Genomic DNA, 25068 nt, shown 5'->3' on the forward strand with positions numbered 1-25068 from the left:
TCTGATCCAACCATAGTATGATTGACTTCTGAGCTAGTGGGGCTCAGATAAATGTACTGTTCCTTTGGCCTCTATGATCAGTAGACTTCAATCTTCCAATTCCTAAAATCGGTGCATACCAAATGCACAATGTCGAACCATGGTACTGATATTCAACAAAGGTAGCAGGCGCCCCTCTCTCGGAAGAACAAGGCATGATAACCTGTTCAGTGGTTGTTAACCACATTGAGAGTTCGCAGCCATCTGCTTAAAGCTCACTGTACCTTTCACAGATGGTATCGCTGAACAAGAAAGGGGCCATATGAAATCTGAAGAGAGTACAATGATTACAACAGGCTATGCACAGCCCATGCTCAAACATCCCAAACCAACAAAAGGCAAAATAGGCAAAAGAGAAAAATAACGGTGTCCGCCGAACTTACTCCCAATAGATTCCAGAGTCTTCTTGAAGATTTCCAGGTCCACCCCAGAGTCACCGGCAGCCTCTCCATGCCTTTTGTTCTCTGTAGTCTTGAAAGACCAAAAATGAGGCTTACTACAAAGAAGTGGAAACACGCCAGTCACGAGGTCAAAGAACAACGTTTATTACAGTCATATGACTGGGTCTCAGCACCCCACGAATCATGCGCACAAACACCATGGAGGGAGAGAGCCCTGAGTCACAAGAAACAGCAGCATATATACAATTATGAAAAACATGCACCACGCTTGTCCAGCCCCCTCATTTGATAGGGACCGTAGGGTAGGATGGGCGTATGGATGGGGTTCATGACCTTTCCACATAGATGGTATTACCATGACAACATACTTGCATTTTCCCTGTCTTTCTGCAGACAATTTACTGTCTGGGAGCATAGCAAGTCAGTGTGTGGGGGCATATCGTGTTCTCTGGTACAAGGTAACATTCTCTGTGTAGCTTATCTATGCTGCTCCTAGAGCCTAAAGTCAGACTGCTCCGAAGCTTGGGGATAGGGTTTCTCTGAATGAGCACGTTTCAGATGCACATTATTATAATTAACAGTTCAGTGGAGAAAACATGGTTGAGACAGGAGGGCACCTAACTTGCAGATTAGCTATGCTTCTGCAAGGACTTCAAGGTTCTACGGTGTAAGACAAAAAACACGCTCAGCAGGATATGCATTCCTGTCTCGTAAGTGTCAGAAAGTTCATGCCGCAGTCTTATACCGCGTTCAGAGAGAAAACGCAAAATGAGCAAGGAACTAAACAATGCAGACAAGATGGCGGATAAAACAAAATGGCAACGTGACCATGGTTATCGCGGCAATTGAATTGTGGATCTATTGTAAATCCATTGGTTTTCATGTGCCTAAAATGTCCGAGACGACAAAGGCTTTGCACACACGTGGATCATTGAATGATGGATGTACCAATCATGAATGTATCCCCAGACTTGAGCATGTTAATGCTGGCTCTACCCATACTGCCACTAATCCCACCATAATAAAGGCTAAGACTGTGCAGGCTATGATTCATGGGGCTCATCCCTACAACATGCTCGTCCATGACCCCTGTTTGGTAGTACAGAGCTGCACAATCATACTTGAAATCCAACAAGACATTGGGCCTCATTACGAGGTGGGCGGGAAGGGATTACCGGCACCAGTAAGGGCACCTGTGCCGGTAATCCCTTACCGCCCTACTACGAGTTCCCTTTGCGGGTCCTTCGTCAATGCCTGGTTTTACCAGGCGTTAAGGAGGGACCCGCAAAGGGATGCTGGGTCAATAACGGTACCGCAATTTGCCGTACTGTTATTGCCGCCTTCCCATTGAGCCCTACGGGGGCTCAAATGGGAATGGGGAATGGCTCTGGTGAATGGGGAATTACCGGTCCCACCCACCTCGGAATGGACCGGTAATTGCTCCATTCACCAGACCGGAGTCGGAACGATTTTGGAGGCATCCATGGCGCTAATAGCGCCATGGCTACCTCCAACCTCGTAATGAGGCCCATTATATTCAAGGTTGGGAATAGGGCCCAAGATCCATGGTGGTCATAATGCCCACAGTCTACACCGTGCCCTGGCTACACCCCAAAATGTCCAGACCAAAGAAGACCAAGCACTCAGACAGGATCCATTTTCAACACATTTACAACAGCTCTTTAGCTTCAAATGCCTGTGTCTTTCCAGCTGTTCCATGGACTCTCCCCAAGATGGTTCATTGTGTCCCCAACATTACAGCTCTTTTCCATCAGAGATCGGCATCTTCATAGCTGACTCATGGATCTCCAAAACAGTGCAGGAACCTCTATGGCCGCCCACCAGCCCCCATCCTGGAATACACAGAGCCTCACTAGCCATCACGATGTTCTGCTCTTGCCTCCCCACCCCAATAAGTCACAATGCAGCAGCAACCTCTGCAATGCATGACCACACGCACCGCCTGGAACATGCAGGAATATCCCTCCCACAGGGTCCTCAGGAAAGGTCTTGTCTGTCCACTCTCCACCTTCCCATTCCCAGCCCCTGCAGAAGAATCCATGTTAGGTGATGTGAGTAAAATGTAGTGCAAATCCTAGCAACATGTGTATCTGTCTTGGGAGGATAGCGCAGAAGCAACATGCTCGCCTTGGAAGCAAGACGTCACAGGGCACCACAGGTTCGATCCCCGGGTCCACACTTAGAAACCTCTGGGTATTAAGCACGTTATAAATAACATATCATATCTATAGTAGGAAAGTAGACCCTTATTCAGGCTGTGTTCATTGGCATAGCAGAAAAAAAAACTACACTAGCAGAGCGACAGAATCCGCGTGGCTGCAGCTACTTTAGGTGATGTGTATGTGTATATACATAGCCACTTAATTAGCCTCCCAAAACTAAGTATGCATTCTTACGGTGACAAACTGCCACGTATGCAATATTGGAGTAGAATTTGCAAGCATTTCAAGTGCAGTAAAGTGGCTCCATGTTGGCAACCATTACGCGTATATGTGTTGCTGTACTTAAAGTTGACCCAGGATGCAGAAGTAAAATGGAACAAAGTGTAACCAAGGTTATGCAATAGAAAGCAGCCGTCTGTGGAATTCATTGTTTCTCCAAAGCTTGGTAAACAGGCATTAACTATCTTAACCTATCTTAACTTCAGAACCAATACCATCTTGTGGCTGAAATCCAATGACCACTAACTCAAATGACGTATACCCATCTGCCTGCGCAACTGAATTATAACTAACAACGCCCATCCCAAGCTTACAACCTCTACTTGGTGTACTTTGTCTATAACACTTGTAATATTTGTATATTCTGCCATTGTAAGAAATGTACTGCATCTCATGACTCACCATATGTTACCCCGCAGAGGTAACTATAACTCTGTACATAATGCCTGTAATATCTGTAAATTAGCAGTATACCCTGTTTTGTAAATAATGTTTGACACTTATGACCCCTTGTAACTAAGTTTTGCATTGTTTTGTAACTGCTGCACCCTGATACCCCTGGGTCTGGAGCACATTATAAATAATAAACAAACAAACAAACAAGACTGTGCACTAGTAAATACAATAAGGCCATAGCAGAGGGTGCATTGAAGAAAGGATGCCAATAGGTCTGCCACAAATAAAGTCCAACGCCCTTTACCCATCTCACTGCACACTACTGTAGACAAACCCACCCATTCATCCATACGCATAGGCATTCGACGTATGCAAAGGTACAGAGATGCCAACTCCACATCAATGAGCAAACACTGTCACACATTATTGGTTTTGACAATGCTCATTTATTGTTGGAACATTTGAGGTCTGACTTGTTTTCTAAAACCAGTTCTTCACTTTAGCAACTCTTGCTAGAAATAACCACATGTAGGAGCAGGGCTTTCTGTCCATCAAGGTATAATTTAAAGTTCATATTTTTTTACCTGGAAATAACTACTCTACAACTAGTAGTGGACCAGTACAAATATAAAAAAAACTGTAACCATTTAACTTCAAATGCCATATGGATGATTTAAGGCGAGACTAGCAGTCCATACTTCTTTTCCTTTCCTTGGCATCTGAAATCCTCGACATTTTGGTGATAAATGAAACAATGCCCTTCCTTTTTAGAACTACATTTTCCCTTTTGTACCTAAAGATTTACATTTTACAGTTTCTGATTTGATGCATCAAGTGTTAATTTTTATGATTCTCAAAGTTAATATTTTTTTATATACAATCTGTATCAGTGGTTTTCCATTTGTCACAGTGTGATGGTAAAATGCTTAAAAACTAAAGAACATATAGGCTAGTCTGGACATTTATGGCTATGACAATAGCAAGGAACAAGCATTGGAAAAGCCAACATTTTGTTTTTGGTGCAGGCATGGGATAGGCATTTTCCAGGCACTGCCGTAATGTTACTGGCAACAGCTGGCAAATGGTCTTAATACCTGGGCATATTATGGCAATGCTTGCCACATGCCTATTTAATACATATAGATGACATGCAAGGAGCAGATTCAAGGACCCAGCTATTGTTTGTAAATCAAGTGGTAGATGGCAAACAGGGTTAAGACATTTTGATTACAACAGGAACTTTTTTACAGCTGCAATACATTATCTTTTAGAAGACTGATCAGAAACAGCAATTGCACTAACTTAACATTGCAAACCTAGGTTGTAGAGAATCTAAAGGGTATGTTTTGGGGGAGAGGGGCCGGTAGTGGGTGGCAATGGCTATACCAACTATCCCGTCCATGGGCAAAAAAAACGTGAGTAAAAAAAACAAACAACATCTACAAGCTCAGTGTTCCTCCTCACATCCCATCTCTTACTTATCTTGGCTTCCCATGCCAATAGTATTTGCATTTAGGCATCCCTTAAAGCACTATCTAATCGGCAGAAATAAAAATAAAATACATCATTTTGTGGCTTTCAATCGTTGATGCATGTAGAAATCATTGTTCGAGGTTTGGAGGAGGGCACAGACATGCGAGGTGGATCAAAGAAGCTTAATAGGAGTTTGAATGTATTTGCAAGTAAACATAGATGTCGAGTACCAGTGTCAGTAAACAACTAATGTATAATATGCTTCATTTGTTTTTGAAAAGAGTACTGTTAAACACGTTTCATTGCCAGTAGTGCGCCAAGGGGCAGTACTGAGTGTGTGTACAAAATAAATGGTCACTATGATTATCATGTATGGAGCCACACTATATAGTTTACTACACTAGCTACTTCAGAGACTTTTTCTATAACACACAATGAACTGAATCAATTCAAGGCTATATTAATTTTGGCAATAAAGGAAATAAGTTACATGAGCTAACATTTCCTCATGAGCACAATGTTCAAGTGGGGCAGGTTTCATTTGAGCCCAGGTTTCCTGCTGACACAATTTGAAATTAAGCCAACAGACTGCATGTCCTCCTGTGGCATATATGGTTCTTAAACAATATACAATGCTTCTGCAGAGTTGTCTTTCAAGAAATAAACAAATAATCTTAATTCGGTAAAGTAGCTTGCAAAGCACCAAATCACATGGTGGAATGCCTTGCCACATAACCTGAGGACAGACCAACCCTTCTCACACTTCAGAAGGAATTTTATCAAACATAGCAATGCCAATAACGTGTAATGCACCGCTAGATACCCTTGTTGTGCTAGTATAGCTGGACTGTATATATGTATTATCAGATTTATACCACAAATGTAAATAATTATATTAACACTGTATATAACTCACTGCTTCGTTTGATATTAGTGCCATAAATCATTGATTAGATCTGCATTATTGGTAAGTATGTACCAACCGTTATCTCTTTATCATTGTAAATTATGTAAAATTGTAAATCCCTGTAACATTGTAAGCCTTGCATATTCTTTCTGTTGCGCCCGGTTACCCCTGTGTCTGGCGCGCATTATAAATAAATAAATAAACAAACAAACAAACGTAGTAATTTAGCCCACCAACATATACAACAGAGGTTTTTAGAATTATGTTAGTAATTACAAGCATTATTCAATCTGTAAAGGGGTAAGAAGAAAACAGGGAATGCGCAGCTGTAAAAAGCAGCTATATGGTTTTAAAATACATCTATATTATTTTTCCCCAAATTACATTTTTTTTTTAAAGTGCTCACACAGCCCGGGGGCATCGAGGAGCTGTTACAGAATTTGTTTTTTTTTTGTTAGTTGCACATTTATAACGTGCTTAAATACCCAGAGATTTCTAAGCGCGGACACGTGGATTGAACTTGTGTTGCTTCAATTCGTCTTGTTGCCACTGAGATATCCTCCCAGGACATCAAATGCAAGGATGACAACGCACTACTTTTATAACTATATATTTGAGGCTTTCGAAATATATTAAATTGAGCATATTTCTAAACATCAGTGAAGTTGATAAACAATTACGTTAGAAAAACTAGGACATCAATTCTCCAAAAAGTATGTTCTCAGGTAGAAGATGTGTGGCTTTCTGACAAGGGCTGTGAGCAAGGGCAATCCCCATAACGTCTTGCCCTATATCTAAGAAGCACACCCCGAAGGAACAAAGCAGAAGTTACCCAAATTGAAAGGAATGACAATACTCGTTGCAGTATCTTTAATAGAAACAAGAGCCTCACTTAAGACAAACTGTGGGAGAATAGCCCTTTTATGTCAAAATCAGAGGCTCCTATTATGCAACATAAAGGTATCAGTCTAAACTCACATACGAGCCATTACACAGTGATTGGGCTCAGAGGTAACCTCTCTCAAAACCTCAACAAATAAATAAGCAACATGTTGTGTGTGTTTACGATAGAGCACTTCAATGAAACATGTTTGAGGCCAAGCTTTTCACCAGAATATTGTCAATAGCTGTTTCATGTCAGTGACTTCGGTGTCATGCATACCTGTCTACCCAGACAGCTATAGTTAGAGAAAGAGAGTACTGAAGGTGAGAACCTGGATAGATGTCCCTGCTCTAGACGCTAAATGAACTCCCGAGGAAGAGATGAAAGGCGCCCTATTAAAGGATAGTTCCGGGACTTTTTTTTTATTGTCCCTACGGTTCGGCCATGTGTTTTTAAGCATAAATCGGTAGATCGTAGAAAACTTTCCTATGGACCTTACCCGACTTTTCGTCCATTAACGCACTCGAAATCAGCCGCCATTTTCTGATAATCCTATCATTTCCCCCCATCGCCCTGGCTCACCTGCTTTTGCGGCACTAAATCAAATCCCCCGCCCCTGAAACAGACTTTATCAAAACATTCATATTCCCCGCCTCTATCCGTGACGTGACTGTGCTGCGTAGGCAAACGCGCCCAGGCGTCTTCTACGCGACTACACACAGAACCCGGAAACCAACACAGATCAGCTCACAACACAGCGCGCCACAATTGGGAATATGAAACTGTACTTTTAAATCAAACCGCAAGATTGTAAATTTGGTAAAGTACATTTATTTGACATCAAATGTTTAGAGAATATTCAGCGATTTGCATTTTTATTTGCTCACGTTCCAAAAAGTTCGTTTTGAGGCACGCGATGTTCCTTTGCTGTACACAGGGTCTTAGATCATCTCACAATACAGCGCCACAATTCGGAATATGAAACTGTGGTTTAAAAGCAAACGGCAAGATTGTCCATTTGGCAAAGTACATTTATTGGACATCAAATGTTTAGAGAATATTCTGCGATTTGCATTTTTCTTTGCTCTCGATCCAAAATAGTTCGTCTTGAGGCAAGCGATGTTCGTGTGCAGTACACAGGGTGTTGGTTTACGATAAAATAAGCTCTTCGGTCGCACTGATAATCGCATGGCTGTTCCAACAACGAGGCACTAGGCCACCACAACGGTCTGTATGTTGCATCTAGCCGTTAGTACCGCGTAAGGGCATACTTGTACTTGGCGAACGTCCCATAAAATGGTCAGGGTGCTAACGTTGTTCACGCGGAGAAGCAACTGGCGGTTATAAAAGCCATCCGCCGGTGTCTGGTACTCGTGACACATACAATAATGAAGGATGTACCTGTTTTAAAAACATAAAAAATTAAATTGGTCTCACCATCAGATCTTTATTAAAATTATTCATTTTATATATTAGGTCGGGAAATTATTTCATAGCTAGGACAGTGCAACTGGGTATTATACGTCAAGGGGGGGCTGTAGGATACTGAGACAGTCCCCCAGTGCAGGGGTTGACAGGGAGGCAGTGCAGGTGGAGAGTGGAAGGGCCCAGGACCGAGGTCGCAGACAGTGGACCAGTTGTAGCAGGGGAGAGGGAGAGAGAAAGCAGAAGCAAAGAGGAAGGTTTTGAGGTGCTTCCGTAAAAGGAGATGGTTCTCCTCAAGATAGTGCGCGGTACAAAACAATATGCCACATAGAACGAACAAGTACAACTTAACCCGTCTTTAAAGCTACTGTATAGTAATTAAATTGCGGTATAAACTCATCTAAAGAGTTACTTACATTATATTTGCATTTTCCATTGTGTCTGTGCGTAGGGCAGCCCCGAAATACCACTCCTTCTATGCCGATGTTATTTCTTCTAATGAACGAACATTAAATGGCTTTCGTTTCTGAAATTATATTCATTATCGTTTCTTACGTTATTGCCCCACACCCCCAAAAAGAAGTCTTTCGGGATGGTCCCGGCCTGTCAAGGTCAAATAACAATAGAACCTTATACTGAGTCGTGGGCCATTCCGGCACCCGAGAAAAAAATCAAAGCAGCTGACCTTCACTTTGAACGAGCACACATTCCTAGTTAGCTACATTCAGTGTAAGGCCATCTCACAGGACTCACAGAGCAATCACTTTTATTTACACAATACATAGCTACACATATTCAATGGGCCTGCGACATGAGGAGACTCGAGAGAACAGACAATCAAATTACAATCATTTAAACCGTGATGTGTATTTCTCAATGAGCTCTTCTTTAGGTGGACATGGAACAGAGGCAATGTTGGGTGGCAATGCAGTTGTCCCCTGCACAGGTTCGTTCACAACTCCATGTATGTGCCTATCTAGGACATCAACAATAAATCTCTCAATAAAGTCATATTGCATATCCTCAAACACTGGTTTGATAACCCATTGTTGTGAAGGCCTTATTGTAGCGAAGCGTCCCTAAAGTTCCGGTCGTCCTACTTTGTTGACGGCCAACATTATGGTTATGTGCCAAGACCGCTAGAAGAGTCCGATTTATCATGCCCTCCATGCCAAAATGCAATCGTTTTGGCCTGTACTTTAGGCACATATTGTGGAACACCTCCAAATCTCCTGTGTGGCAGAATTCTGTGAGTCCCCTCAAATCTCTTGTTATAGTTTTATCAAATACAATCTTTTCAATGGCTTTGTGAGTGGGTGATGAAGGAATCAACCACTTCTTCTTCCGTGCCTCCTCTGTGGACAAATGGCCATGTTCACAATTGTGGAAATGTTGGTTTGTGGTCCAGCGGTGAACGTTGCTACAGTGTAGCATTACTGACCGCCATTTTTCCAGTAGAATTTCCAACGACCCTCCACATGTTTTTGAGCTCCACCAAAGATGGTTGCTAATTGACTTGGACCACTGTGAAATACCTTGCATATCTTTTTTTTTACCTGCAGCCGACATTTTTTTATTGATTGTTTTTGCAAGATGCCAAACGTCAAATTGGTGATTTATATTTTTGTACTCTTCTCTCATTGTCTTGGCAATTGAAACATGTCTGTCCGTGGCTATCAGGTCGATCACCATTCCCCGCGATTGTAGTTCTTGCAATGATGCTACAAAGCCAACTTTCTCCATGGCCACTGAGGATGTACTTTGTGACACCTGCACGACCACCGAACTCACAATTTTCTTACTTTCCATGTCCTGAAAGTGGCAGGTGCAGTACTTGGCTGAAAATCCTGGGCTGTCGCACTGTCCATCACCGGCTAGCCTGAACCGTTTGCCCGCGAATGTACTATCAATAGACATTTTTTCCATTCTCCAAGCTTCGCTAATGGCTGGAAATAGATAATCGGTTTGGTATTTGTAGAACTGAGTTTTCGCAATGAAATGGATTCCCACAAACTGAAAGAAAGACTCTAACTTTTTAAAACTTGAACCACTAAAAAGTGCAGCCGCTGCACAAAGTAGATTGCCTGCTGGCAGTTGCCCCAGCATGGGTTGTGCAGACCATGAGAAAGGATGATATTTTGTACAGGTGGCATGTATTTTAAGGTTAGTGCCTCGAATTGCACGAGTCACATTAATCAATGGCTCCCCACATACTTCCCCACCAACCGAATGCCCACATTTCATCCGAATAATAATATCAATCAAACAACTATCGAATACAATGAATTTGGCCTCTTTCCTTATACTGTCACTCTGCATCCCAGCTGGTTCGGCCTGTAACGTTGAGGACATGTCACTCACATGAAAGGTAGAATCTCTGATATCGTCTTCCGCTATGTTCAGTGATATTGATGATGTTTCATTGTCGTCCACTTCATTCTCTTCCATTGCAACATCTGTTCCTTCTCTGGCGATGGGTGAATAAAACAATTTCTTCAACTTTCTCGCGGTCTTAGTTTTTGCGGGTGTGGATTCTGTGAATTGATCTCCGACTGCATCCGAACTACCAGGAGGACATTCACTATCAATGGCTGGATGTGGTATAGCTCCGTTGTCAATCACTTCATATTCTTCCCATTGGCACGATGCATCTCCAGTCTCAAGTCCCTGCCAAAAGGTTTGGCAAGCAACATCTCTCGTTCGCTTCACTGTCTGTGTAGATCTAGTTCGTACACCCACTCGCAACTAGAGGACAGATTGGAAAAGGGATGTTCAGTTTAAACACAACTTACAGTATTGAACTATTAACAGTGAAAAACAACATAATATAGTGACCAGGACACTAACCTTCTTTTGCTTTCTTTTCTTTGAAACTTTCTTGCCTCGAACTTCAACATCGGGACGCTGTTGCTCCGACTCATGTGTGCATGTCTCCACTTCCTCTTGCGCTGCAACGACTATATTTTCATGATAAGCACATCCATCACGCACTGACGCTCCATCGACTCCCTGAAACATAGAACTTTCATTAGTATGTATAATAATATTGAAAACACAAAATGTACTTGGGGACCAATACCCACGTATATCTCAATAGCAAAACACGAATGAACGCTTTGTGTAGAACATTCAAATGACAATTATTCACGCATTGTTGATCTAGTTAGATGGAACTGTCAAGATCCATACCTCGGGCTCCTCATAGACTTCCATTGATGATATTATTGAAGATGATGCTTCAGTAACTCCCTGAAACACATTAATTGCATTAGTATGGTTTTCTATTTTGTTAAAAAGAACATACACTTTGTGCAGGCGTCAACGGCTCATCTAAATAGAACTGCACAAATGATCAGTTGTCTAAAATAAATAATGGATATCTAAATATGATTCGATTTGCTCGATCGTTGGAAGTGTCACCATCCATATATCTGCATCAACTACTAGGGGTGATGTTCTTGTAGAAGAAGCTCCGTCATCTCCCTGAAACATAGTACTTGCGTTAATAAAGAAGGAAGTATAGCGGATGTAATCACGTCATATGATTTCGCTTGATCGAACTGTCAGTATCCATACCTCGAAATGCATAAGAACATCAAGGGACGATGTAACTGCGGTGAACACTTCTGCAAGCTGTTGCGCCGACCCGTAACTGCATGCTCCCCCTTCTTCTTGGACTAATGCTCCATCGACTCCCTGAAACATAGGACTTTCATTAGTAATGAACACAATATTGAAAAAAGAAGACACATAGGAGGGCGACGACAGAAGGACATATCAATGGCTAAAAACGAAAGAAACATTGTGTGTAACAATCACGCTACAAGAATGCAAGATCTGATGATCTCCATCGATGGAACTGTCCGGAAACGTACCTCGAGCATCTGAGTGACATCAACGGTTGTCGTCAATACGTTGGACTCCTCAGCATCTCCCTGAAAGACAGTACTTGCATTATTTTGGATAACAATAATTATAACTGAAAACAAAGACTAGAGGACGAGTACAAGGGTGTACCATTAGGTAAAATAATCACACGATAAATTAAAACTATTGATTTACATGCCTAAAACAAGTCAGTGGCAGAATAGCTAAGTAAGATTACCCGATAGGCGCTTGAAGTGGCTGATGACTGCAATAACGACACGGATGGAGAATCTTCCGCCTTCATATTGAGTGGATACATAAATGGGGAAATTATTGTTAGCTAATGCTACACACTACCGCAAGGCCGAGAGATAAATACGTAAACTTGACTCACCAGTGGAGGGATGTGGACGAATAGAGTGGGAATAGCGGTTGAGAGCAATTTTCGCCTCGCTCGCGGTGTGTTCTTCTTTATTAGCAATGATGTGGAGTACATGTCTGAGCTAAAGTGCCTGCTGCAGATGCGGTATCGATCACCCCTCTTGTCCGCAAAGACTTCTAGGACTCTACTTTCAAGCTCAGACGGTGGATATCCGCAATATCGGACCCATTCTCTTATCTGATCTATTGTCTTAGGGAAAACATGCATTATAGTACCTTCAGATTTATTATGGGTCTTCGAAGGGCAACCGCCAATGGAACAGGCAGGCATTGTGGAAAGTTCTGAAAAGTAAAGATCAACAATTCTCTATGAATACCAATGTGTTAAAAAATTAAATGACACATAAAAGGTTCAATGCAAGGTTCGTTTTGGTTCTTGGAACTATACACGTTATTCACATGCGGATAAGTATTTGAATAACTTTAAAAAAATAGAAAGATAATTTGACTAAACTCAGAACATGTGACTAGTTCCTTGCATGTACTGTCTTGAACGAAAAGAAATTGGACGCAAAATGATTATGGTACATGGCCTTACCTTGACGAACAAACAGTTAGATGCAGGGATCAGAGTAGTTTCTTGTCGTAGAACAGGGAGCAGTTCACAGGTTGCAAACTGACGAGTTTCCTCGAAGTGGTCACGGAAGTTCACAGAGACGAAGAGCAGATAACCAGCACCTTCACGGGTTGAATAGCAAAGCGCAAAGAAGTTCTCATTAGAATATGAAGTGGGTTATAAAGAATTCGAAACAGGGGTGTGTTTGTGAATGAATGACGTGTATATGTCGTGGCATTATGCGGTTTGCAGGGGGCCGTCCAGCGTGAGGGGGGATGCTTGGCAGGAGACACGGGGTCTGGAGGTAGACATGGGAACAACAACCCGTGCTCTATAGACCACTTTGAAGTGTACATGGTCTTTGGCACCTCTTGGCCTTTATCGCTCTCTGACAGCTCCACTTGCCAGCACAAGTACCCCGGTGCGAACTGCCTTTGATAGGGCGGGGGGGGGTGGATTGGGGCGGTGGTCGTGCAGACAAGACACAGGAAGACTCGTGAATGGAGACACACTTATGTGGATTGCAGGGGGCCGTCCAGCGTGAGGGGGGATGCTTGGCAGGAGACACGGGGTCTGGAGGTAGACATGGGAACAACAACCCATGCTCTATAGACCACTTTGAAGTGTACATGGTCTTTGGCACCTCTTGGCCTTTATCGCTCCCTGACAGCTCCACTTGCCAGCACAAGTACCCCGGTGCGAACTGCCTTTGATAGGGCGGGGGGGGGTGGATTGGGGCGGTGGTCGTGCAAACAAGACTCGTTTGCCGCAGGGCCTCACCAAGGAGAGGCCATCTAACTGCATGTAAGAGGCAGGCTGCAGGATCTAGTACATGGAAGGCAGGGGGGTGAGTTTATAAATACCTCACCCTCCCAGGAGAATATATGGGTGCAGTTCACCCTGGAGACCCTGGATGCCTAGGCAGTTAGTCAGCAGCAGGCTGGCCTGTGGTGGCAAGGCGGCACGGGCCAGAGGGGGTCATCTCTGTACCCGGTGCCCAAAAGGATGATTTATTATGATCAACCATATGGATTATTTACCTATAACCATGTTTTGTATCAATAAAATCCAACGGCCTTCCTTTTATTGCCAACGCTTGAACAAAGTGGTGTGGTAAGTATTTTTGGGGGAGGAGGCAAGGCCGGGAGGCTTGATGCCAACCCGCAAAATAACATATGTATGTCTGCTGCATATGGGTTCAACGGTTATGTGGATTGAAGGTGGGCGGCCAGCGTGAGGGAGGATGCTGGCCGGAGACATGTGGTGTGACAAGACAAGGCACAGGAAGACTATTCAATGGAGACACACTAGATTCATTTAAAAAATCAAAACAACCATTGTTAAAATATATGTTGGGTTTTATTTTAGATCTTAATTTCAATTGAACATAAATAATAAACATTACACATTGTAAAGTTCCGGTTGCAGCACATCCAGGGAAAATCCGCGGTATTGTCCACTGTCGCTGGGGAAATGTTGTCTAATGGCAAGTACCGCACAGGCAGGTATTACTCTCCGAACGCGGTGTCCGAGCCTCCCGTGAAGCCACCAAGTGAAGCAACGATAGGCCACCAGCCTGTACCACCTGTGAAAATGAAAGATGCAAACTGTATTAAAATGACAAAACTTTCTTATCACTGTCGATTCAGGTAAAAAATGTCATTCTGCTTTGAAAAAAATTCTATCTAGAAAATGCACAATATGGAACCAATTTACATGCATTCGAATGATATGTAGATGTAATTTTATATGTGGGAGACGACCATGAAATAGTAGTGGCATCACTGACATCACAACCAGAGTATACTTACTCGTTACTCGGATTACGCGGACGAACAGTGCCGCGAAGTTCGTGCATAAGCACCATCATCATCCTCAACACGGTCCGTGAGAGGCAGGCTTCCCTGAACTCTGGCAGCTCGGTGATGCATTGCGGACTTGGCTCGCCTTCCGAAATGTAGGCCAAGCACCCGGAATTTTCACGGCAGCAGCAGTTCTCCTCCTCAGTTGGCATTAGCTCGCACCGATTGCACGTGCACCAGGTGGAGACGCCGTCCATGCGACATGGTCCAGGCTCTTCATCCGTTGACTGGTCCTCCCAACTGCCGTCCGAATCCCCATCGTTTTCGCGTGCTTGCCTTTCCAGTAGTTCTTCCTCGGTGTACTCGGGCTCGTACATATACGGCATTATTGTAGCCATTGTGTGGTAAAGAAAGTAAAATAATTTACAGAGATGGTACAGGTGTTCACAAGGCCTAGAAGCGGCGAAGGTAGCTGACCAGAGCACAGAAACGAGTCACAGAATACTCAAAGTAACACAGAGAGAGTAATGGAATCGAAAATCTGCTGCTGTGTGTTGTGAAACGGTGTGTTTATACTTATAGAGGAAAGAGGCGTCCTGCCATTTCCATGGCGACACTTCATTAGCTGAGGCGCAGCGATTGTTGACACGAAACGTGCTTTGGCGTTGGGAAATGGGCGGTACGCGTCTGCTGATGTCAGGCTCAGGGGCGGGGGATTTGATTTAGTGCCGCAAAAGCAGGTGAGCCAGGGCGATGGGGGGAAATGATAGGATTATCAGAAAATGGCGGCTGATTTCGAGTGCGTTAATGGACGAAAAGTCGGGTACGGTCCATAGGAAAGTTTTCTACGATCTACCGATTTATGCTTAAAAACACATGGCCGAACCGTAGGGACAATAAAAAAAAAGTCCCGGAACTATCCTTTAAATAGTCTTTAATATGCGCAATTATGCTGTGAAATGGTGGGGATAGAAGAGAAAGGCCGACAACACTCTCCACATTGCAGCATGAACAAGGGTCAAGAAAGTTGCTACTGGGCGAAAATGGAGAGTGGCTGTCTGTGGCACTAGCATTTGGGGAAGCACAAGGTGTGACCAGTAAGCAGTAGAGCAAAATATATTCTCAAGTAGGCTCTTGAAGGTCCTGGCATAGACCTCGGTATTTGCGATACTTTATGATGTGGGAGTTTCCATATTATTAGACCATTTAAAGTTCACACCACTTTAACTCTGGTGTTCACTCTGGGCCAATGCCAAGGCTGATCTGAGCATGTTTATCACTAACAATCTGTCTTTTAGGTACATGTCTGCCCGTATAACATAGTATAACTACTTACAAGAGGAATGTGCAACACTTGGTTTGGTGGAAGGGTTTCTGAATCCAGTTGGCCTAGATTCAAATGCCAAATGTATTGTTCAGTCACGTCTTTATGCCTTTTGTGCACTGCCATGCGAAAAACTGTAATTTTGCACACATTCAATGTGTGTGTACTTGTCACTAAAAATATAGCTGGGTCAAAACATTATCTGTTGTGGGTCAAGATCTTGAATGATCCCTCTTTAATAACTTCCGTTTCCATATATTTCCACTAAACGAAGTTACATACAAAAATGGAGATCACACAGATGGAAATATTCCTGACTACGTTTTTAAATCCCTCAACACCGGAGACAGTTTTACACTATATATTTGTTGCCTCCATTAGGAATCTCTGAGGACGTTCATCCCACTGTTGAGAGATCATAACATTTCCCAATGTCGACCAGAGCTTTTGCTTTTGCTTAAGCACGTTTGACGAATCCATATGTATGTCTCCTGGTGAAGACCAGTTTAACGAAGGCTTGTAGGATTAGAAAGTATTTTATATCTCCTTTGTACATTTTGTTTTATATAAACTCCTTTGAACTGTTGTAGGAATTTCATTGCTTTCCAAATATTTGTGAGTTTATTTTCTTCTGGGGTTTTATGGATAGATGTATATTATTGAAACTAATATGTGTCGATTGATTGGGTCAAGACAGTTGGAGATGAAAGATGCATCTGTAGTAAAACATGGTTGTCTGCCACAAGCAGGGTAAAACCTGGAAAAATTAGGGAAAAACTATAGAAAACGTTTAAGACACGTCTTAAATTTATAACCAGAAACCAATCTATGAAATTATGCAGAAATAAGGATCTGGCTGCCTCCATTGAATTGGACAAAAAGGGTTATTGGCAACCCCATTTGATATCTTTAAAAGACATTTGGGACTGTTATGAATAACCCCATATGCAAGAAAGCAAGCACGCCTGTAATCCTTATAATTTCCAGAAGAAACGCTTTTTAAACAAATGAAGTTCACCTCCTGGACACTTTACTGCCATGGCTACTTGGGGACCACTTCCCCTTTTCATTCTGCAGTGAAAGGAGAGGATGGTAGGCATCTTAAAGCTGAAGGAAGAAAAGCTCTTCCTTTCAGGAAATTGCAGAGTCCACCCTCAGAAGAGCTAGATTCTAGTAATTTAGCATCAGGGAACCATCAGGGAATACCTTCACACACATGATATTATACGATCTGGCATTTATAACGTGCCTGAAATCATCCCCCCAGGAGTGTAAGGAGTCAGAGGAGGAGAGTTGGCTAGAAGCATCAGTAGCAGTGGAAGCCATGTGCTCTAAAGACTCATGCCACCCTGGCAGTCACATGGGAGAGCGCAACACGGAGCAGGTAGTGCTTCACAAATCCAACCCTGAAAGGTGGGAAAGTCCAGAGGATTGTAACTCAGTACTGTCTGTTCTACTTACACAAGTCATTAACATTCTCCAAAAAATAAAGCAATGCAGTCAGCAAAGCTTTCCCTTGGCGCCTGCTCTATTTAATAAGGCTTGGTTGTCTGCATGAGTGTGTTCCAAATCACTGTGTGACTGCAACACAGATATCAGTATATCGAAGCTTATTTTGAGTTGCGAAAATAGTTTACTCAAATGCGCCAACTTTATAAATTTCAAAGCTTGGTTGGTGAGTCAAATATGCTTACTGAAAGTTATCTTTATGTTGAAAATATAGTGACACGAACTTGATTCCAAATAGTTGGTGAGAATTGTGTTTTTATTTCACTTGATGCTAAACATCACACCATTAATATCATTCTTTTTCATACAAAATAGTTATCTTTGGTGTTGAACTTCACACTTTGTGTTTTTCAAAACTTCATGACTTCAAGACTTCAAAAATAAATATTACTTCATTGCTCTTGAACACATCATTGCTTTCTTGCTTTTAAATACATAATTACTCTCTTCATTGTTCTTGAACACATCATTGCTTTCTTGCTTTTAAATACATCATTACTCTTGACACGTGTTTCCCCCCACTGATAGATTCAATGGTTTATCAGGAGAGTTTCTAATGTAAAGAAAGTAAGGAAAGATAGGAAAGAAAGGGTTAACAAGACATTTTTATGTGTATCTAAAGCTTGTTGTGTCTACATTATATTAGACTCTTAAGTAACAAAAGAACATGAGATGTGTAAAAAAGATTCTGACTCACCCTTTTTGCTGTTTACAAGAAACTCTTAGTATCTATGTTAAGTGATCCTTAATGTTTCCTTGTGGTAACTTTAAAAGGATAATGGTTACAGGTAAGACTTCAATTTTGATCTTCCTTGTATGTTCAGAAATTCAAGGTGAATAAAGCTAAAGTGGAAAAGAGGAGACTAAGTAAGACCATGGTAGTTATGAAAGCTGGCTTGGAAAAATTGAGATTGTCAAACATTATGAGAGAATCTCAAAAAAACTAGAGAGAATCTCTAGAATTGTGGGCATTTCTTACATTTTTTATAAAGTAGCTTCCTAAGGAATGCTTCAATGTTCCTGAATCCCTTGATAAGCAGTGGTCCGGATAGCCAGGTTATGCAGTATTTGTTTAGCTTTTTTGAACTATATACGCATTAGAAGGTAGCACAATGACATCATTGCGGTGCACGCAACGTGCTAGCGAGCCGCGCAATGACGTCATCGCATTCCCAATGCGTGCGGCAGCCATTTTGGAGCAGGTTGCTCCTTAGGCAGTGTTTTGTGTGAAAAAATGAAATTAAAATGTATGTGTTGTGGATATAATCTTGGATATGAAGATATATATATTTTTATGGAGAAGGCTTACTGTAAAAATAATAATATCAAAATAAATGAAAAATTAAGGTAACAGTTATTGAAAAGATAGAGAAAATAGGGAGAAGACCATGATAAGAGAAGATCTAATTGTTAATAGACTTGAAATAAATCTTATGATAATAGATACCCAAAACCTATATGTCATTATCCCGGCCTGAAATACAAAATATTTGCATTAACATGACATTCTGTATTATGATTAATAAACAACATCTTGAGAATGTTATGACTAAGACTATACATTTTGAAAACATCTTAGTGACCAAAACAAAAAAGTATTGTTATAGCCAGTTATACATTTCTGTGTCACAGTTTAAGCCTGAGAAACAAGTGTCCATAATGCAAATCCATGTACACTCTTGTCTACGTAGCAGTTCTTCTTTGTTTCCCCCCCTTGTGGGTAGCCAGACGTTTTCCAAACCAAAAACCTTGAGGTCAAAAAAAGGTAGGTTGATCTTCCAAGATGTGTACTGCTATGGGTGATCTGAGGTCTTGATTTCTAATCGCTCTCAAATGTTCAAAAATGTGATCTTTTAATTTTCTTATTGTGCTGCCAATGTATACTTTGTCACAGGTACATTGTATCCTGTAAACAACATGTGTAGAGTTCAAATTGATCAATTGATGGATTTGTTTAATTACTCGGTTTTGGGAGCTTAATTTCTTTTTTTCCTTGTTGTAGGATTGGACATAATTTGCAATGTCCGCATCTATGAGTTCCTCTTGCAGAGATTTGAAAAAGGTTTTTCTTGTGTCAGGTAATGAACTGAGGAAACTCGGACTTATCATGCGTTTGATAGTTGGTGCTTTCCGAAAGCATATACTTGGCGAGTTTTTCAAGTGTTTCTGTAGACTGAAATCCGTTAGGAGAATATTCCAATATTTAGACAGTATTTGTTTGATTTTTTTGGCTTCCGTGCAGTAAATTGTAATGAATTGGGTTTTGCGTCTTGTTTTGGTTTTTTGCTTGTCAATTAACAAAGATTCTCTGGGTATTTGAGCTGCTTTGTTTATTGCTAGCTTGATGTTTCTTGATTTGTAGCCTATCAGTTTACATTTTGAGAACGTTTTTTTGATGTTATCTTCAAAAGTTGGAATTATACTGCAATTTTGCTTAATCCTCAGCATCTCCCCATATGGAATATTTTGAATAGTGTGTCTCGGATGGTGGGATGTAGCAAAAAGGAGACTGTTTCCAGCTGATGGTTTCGTGAAAAGTTTTGTTTGAATTTGTGCATTCTCTACAAACAGTTCTAGATCTAAAAATTCTATGTTTGTTGCACTTGCTGATTTAGTGAAAGATAAGTTGTAGTTGTTATTGTTTAGGTAAGAAACAAAGGTATCTAGTTGGTGGGTGTTGCCTTCCCAAATGATCAGAATGTCATCTATGTAGCGACCCCAAAATTTCACATTTTCACCAAAAAAGGAACTTTTACATGCATGCTGTAGTTAAAAACAAAACATGAATAAGTTAGCATAGGATGGGCACATTTTGACCCCATTGCGGTGCTTTGAACTTGTCTATAAAGGGCCTCATTAAATAAAAAGATGTTTTTATGCAGGCAGAAGTGCAGCATTTATATGATCATTTTGTTCTGTTCTTGAAATTATATTGATTGTGTTTTCAAAAAAAACATTGTACTTTCTAAGCCTTTTTCATGTTGTATACTTGTATACAATTGGACTACGTCTAAAGTGACAAACAGGTAGTTTTCTTCCCATGGAATGAGATTTACTTGTTGAATGATATGTTTTGAGTCTTTGACAAATGATGCTAGGTTTGTTGAAGAAGTTTATCAATGTATTTTGAAATGTTTTCTGTGATTGAACCAATTACATTTATTATTGGTCTAAACGCTGGAATTTCTTTGTGTGCCTTGTGAACTTTTGGTAAAAAATACATTGTTGCTTTTATGGAGTTTTTACTGAAGAGGCCATAGTATTCTTTTTCGCTGAGAAGATCTTGTTCATGCCAATTTTCTACTTTTTCATTCCATTCAATTTCTAAATCTGGCAATGGATCGTTTGGTAATTTTTCATAACAGTCTTTCATACCAAGATGTTTCAAACCTTCTTTGATGTAATCTGTTCTATTGAGTAACACAATGTTTCCTCCTTTGTCAGCCGATTTTGTGACCACGGTGTTGTCTTCTCTCAATGTTTTAATTGCTTGTCTTTCTTCCTTGGTTAGGTTACTTGTGACATTGGTGTAATTATTGTTTAAATAATTATTTCTTATATTGTCACTTACTGCTTTATGAAATAAGTCTATTGCATTCTCAGAGGAAATGACAGGTGTAAATACTGATTTAGGTTTGAGGCATGTTTCTTCTGATAAGCATGTCAGAATTCCTTGCTCTTCCAAAAATGATTCTTTTGTATATAGTTGGTCTTCTTCAATATTACGTAGGTCAATTGTGTCTTCAACCATTTTTTCTGACAATAATGATGGGATAGGGGTTGACAGTTGTTTTTTGTTTTTTGGGGTTTCTTCAAAAAATGTCTTGAGTTTTAGTTTTCTACAAAATTTGTAGACGTCTAACTGCGTTTGAAAATAGTCTCCTTTGTAGGTTGGACAAAAAGAAAGCCCTTTACTAAGGGCTGAAGTCAAAGCCGCCATTACTTGATAGTCTATAAGTTGATAATAAACAAGTGTATCTCCTTTTCCCTTGTTTTTGGGCCCTGGTTTCTACCCCTTGGTTTCCTTTTGTGCATGTCTCCAGTCTCCATCAGTGAGCTTTGGCTCCTAAATTATCACACTAGGATGGTGCGTCCTGCTATGAGAAGAATAGGGGCCGTGGGCAAAACTCTTCATGTCAATTAACCTTGACTCCTGTGGGAAGGGAAGGGAGGTGACTGAAAACAAAATATGATTTTTGTCAAAGGGGGATGAGAAGCTGCTCACTTCTTTGTTCATTAATGTCGACAGAAAAGGGATAATAGGGGATAATGGTTTTAAGTTGGTGTTGGAATGTCACCTTCAGCTTATGTGTCTCTACAAAGTAACCACTGAGAAAAGTCATTGCTTGACCCACAAACCCGTTTGGTGCACCCCCGGCGGAAGTTGATGCTGTGCCACATAAAACTTCACATTCTTTTTGCCCAATTAGTCTCTAGACAATGTGAATTGTGGAAAATAGGAAGCAATCTATTAGTAATAGAATGTTCTTAGTATTGAGTGAACAATTTTAAATGACCCAAACATGAGAGAAATGTTATGATATTTGAAAAACATGTTTCCATAAATACATATGTGTGTACTAAAATGCACACACGCAGAGCGCAGGTCATGAGCTGAGCCTGTGATTCGCATTGCTCCTTAAACCCTAACAGGGGTCACACAACCTCTCGGCTGTGTCACCTGCAAGCAGCAAGTGACAGGAGCCAGGTCTGAGGAAGATCCAGAGCTACGCTAATGTCGGGACTGTCGGGACTCGCTAGCCTTTTGGTTGTAGCACCTGACCAACTATCGTGGGCAACAAACAAAAGACCCGGGGTTATAGCCTCCTCGAATCACCACCCCCCTCACTGCCCACGTAGCAATGCCTCTAACAAGAGTGGTGAAAAAATGTCTTCCTTACTAGCCCTTTAAGTAAAAGGCAGAGTCCCGGGACTCTGCCTTTTACTCTTTACGAAAGGAGGTGAGGGCACCACCTCCAACAACTCGTGACCTTGCTGCTAAACAATCATTTCACTGCATCTTAGAGCAAAGCGCTGGGAGTGTTCCACACTAGGGCCCACCCTTCTTCTTGTACGCCTTTAAGTAGTCGAGCGGGAGGCTATGGATCTTTTCAAATGCATGTAACTCCCATTCAGTGCAAAGTGTTCCTTAGTAATAGAGGGCGAAAATCACCATTGAGTGTCATGCCCAAGGCGAGTACAGTCGCCCGAGCACCGCCTGTGGTTGTCCATGGCACTGCCCAGCTCGAACATGGGGAATAAAGGAATATGTGCGAAAAGGAAAACAAAAGAGCATGGTGGCGAGCAGGACTCCAGCCGTTGAGGCAAGGGCCTCCCGTCGTTCACTTCAAGGGAGGAAGGCGTTTTAACATGGAAAGGCTCCATGAGGCCTCCACACCGGCCCCACGCACGCCACAGCTCCTCCCTGAACGGGCGCTGCAAGTAAATAAGGGTGCTATGAAACACAATTGCATCTGTAGCAAGCGCATAGCAAAATAAATGTGTTTATCCTGAAAGACATAGAAACTATTAGCACACTGGAAGTAGCAGCTTAAATCACTAGAAATGATGAGCACTTAACCTATGCATAATGCACTGAAACACAGAGGTAAAGCCTCAGCACACAGTAATGAGTAATCAGAATGTATAGAATTGTGGGGCACTTAGCAGCAAAGAAAAGGAAGAGAGGCTGATTGCAAGGGCGTTTATGTGCTGGGACACCAGGTGATTGGCTGTTCTGGGGTCACGTCCTGGCTCATTAAGGCGCCTTCATTTCAAGTGCTGCTTTAAAAACTCTTAATGCTATGTATTAAACAGTTTTTTAAAGTGCACTTTGTTTGCAGCTGGACACGTAGATTAAGAAGATAATGCATGACAGGAGCCTCCTTGTTCTGTGTGCAGCCTACATGACTTGAAATCAGTGATACAATAGATGTGCAGGAACTTTACCTTCCAGAGAGGTGCATCAGTAACATCAATGACTAATCCCCCTTACTATTGGGAGTGGGTGTGTATATTCTATTAAAGACACAGAAGCAAGTATTATGCACTCATTTCTTTACTACTAACTGCCAGCAACAAAGAGAATAAACATTCACACAGATAAACTCTTGTTTCTTATTAAAAAATCAAACATAACATATATGAGAACATATTCCAATTCAAGATGGAGGCTTAGGGCATGCTCCCATATCACCCAATGCGATTACGTGTGAGATCATATAAGAGTTCTGCAGCCTCATTTCATCCTGTTTTACAACTGCAATAATACATCTGAAAATCACAGAAAAGACAACACCACCATGAAAGCAGTCCAACATATGATCAGGTTCAGGAGTCACCTCTTGCAACCTTCGTCCAACAAGAATCGAAGGTGTACAGGATTTTTGTCTATATCAGACAGTAACTGCAATTAACAAAATAGACAAGGGTGGATGGGTGGGATAGTACTCGCCTCTCTAACTTTAATATAATCAAAATTCCCACTAACGATAGTGAGGGGTATTAGTCATTCTATGTCTTATTTTGCACGTTCAAATTCCTTGCGAAACTTTTCATGTTATATGTTCAATGCTTTTATGGTAAAACGTCGTGATAGTCAACTCCCTGGACCAAACAGCTTAATTTGGACGTTTTCAAGCTTTCACCCCCACATCCACCAATATTTAGAAGCTATGGCACCTGTAGTGGAATGAAACCCCAAGAGAGAGATGTCAATACCCACTTCTTTCATGATTCAGTGAACCCACTGAGCTAAACAGGCTGAAGAAACAGGAAGGTGAGTCTTACAAACAGAGATTAGCAGCTGAGAGGTTGCAGGTGGCCTGATAGCAGCGGTTTTCTGCTCATAGCACTTTAAGCACTGTACCACACAAGGTTTCTGATCATCCTTAACGAAAGGATGGGAAACTGAAGAGGTCATACTTTGTCCTGTGAGTAATGAAAAAAGTAACCCCTTCAGGTGAGTAAACTCTATTAGCATCATCCAATGTTCTCACAGCTGACAAATACTCACTGGAAAGTAAGCAGAATAACATAGTTTGCCAAACAATGGCTGAAATGATAACAAACCATTGACAGTCCAGGATTTCAAAAAGTTGAGACCCAGACTGATATACCCATAAAACAGAATACTTAGCCTTAGAGGTTGCCTTTTCACCAGTATATGGCCTGTAGATATTGCTGATCTATGTTCATTAACTGTCCATATGTGTTTCCTTCCTTAAATAATGACACCAGGAAATTCACTAGCTATGCTGGAGCAGCAGATTTGGGACCCAGGTGCCCATCCACGCAACAGTGAACCCACCTTGGCCATGATGAAGAATACCCTGATTTTGTGGAATCGATCCAGGAATTCCTGATGACCTGCACAATGCTCTCTGAAGGGCCCTGGAACTACTACCAGGAAGTGATGAAATCTTCCAAGCCATGAGGGTGTGATGGCCGAGTTGGCCCAGATCATATGGGTGACACCCTGGGCTTGTGAGCAGAGATGGATGGTATGGAAGAAGTCTGTGGATGTCTATTGACAGTTCAATAGGCATTGGAACTGCACTTGCGATGGCCAAAACCGGGATGCC

This window comes from Ambystoma mexicanum, chromosome 10 (assembly GCF_040938575.1).
Source record: "Ambystoma mexicanum isolate Mex_15411 chromosome 10, UKY_AmexF1_1, whole genome shotgun sequence".
Taxonomy (NCBI): Eukaryota; Metazoa; Chordata; class Amphibia; order Caudata; family Ambystomatidae; genus Ambystoma; species Ambystoma mexicanum.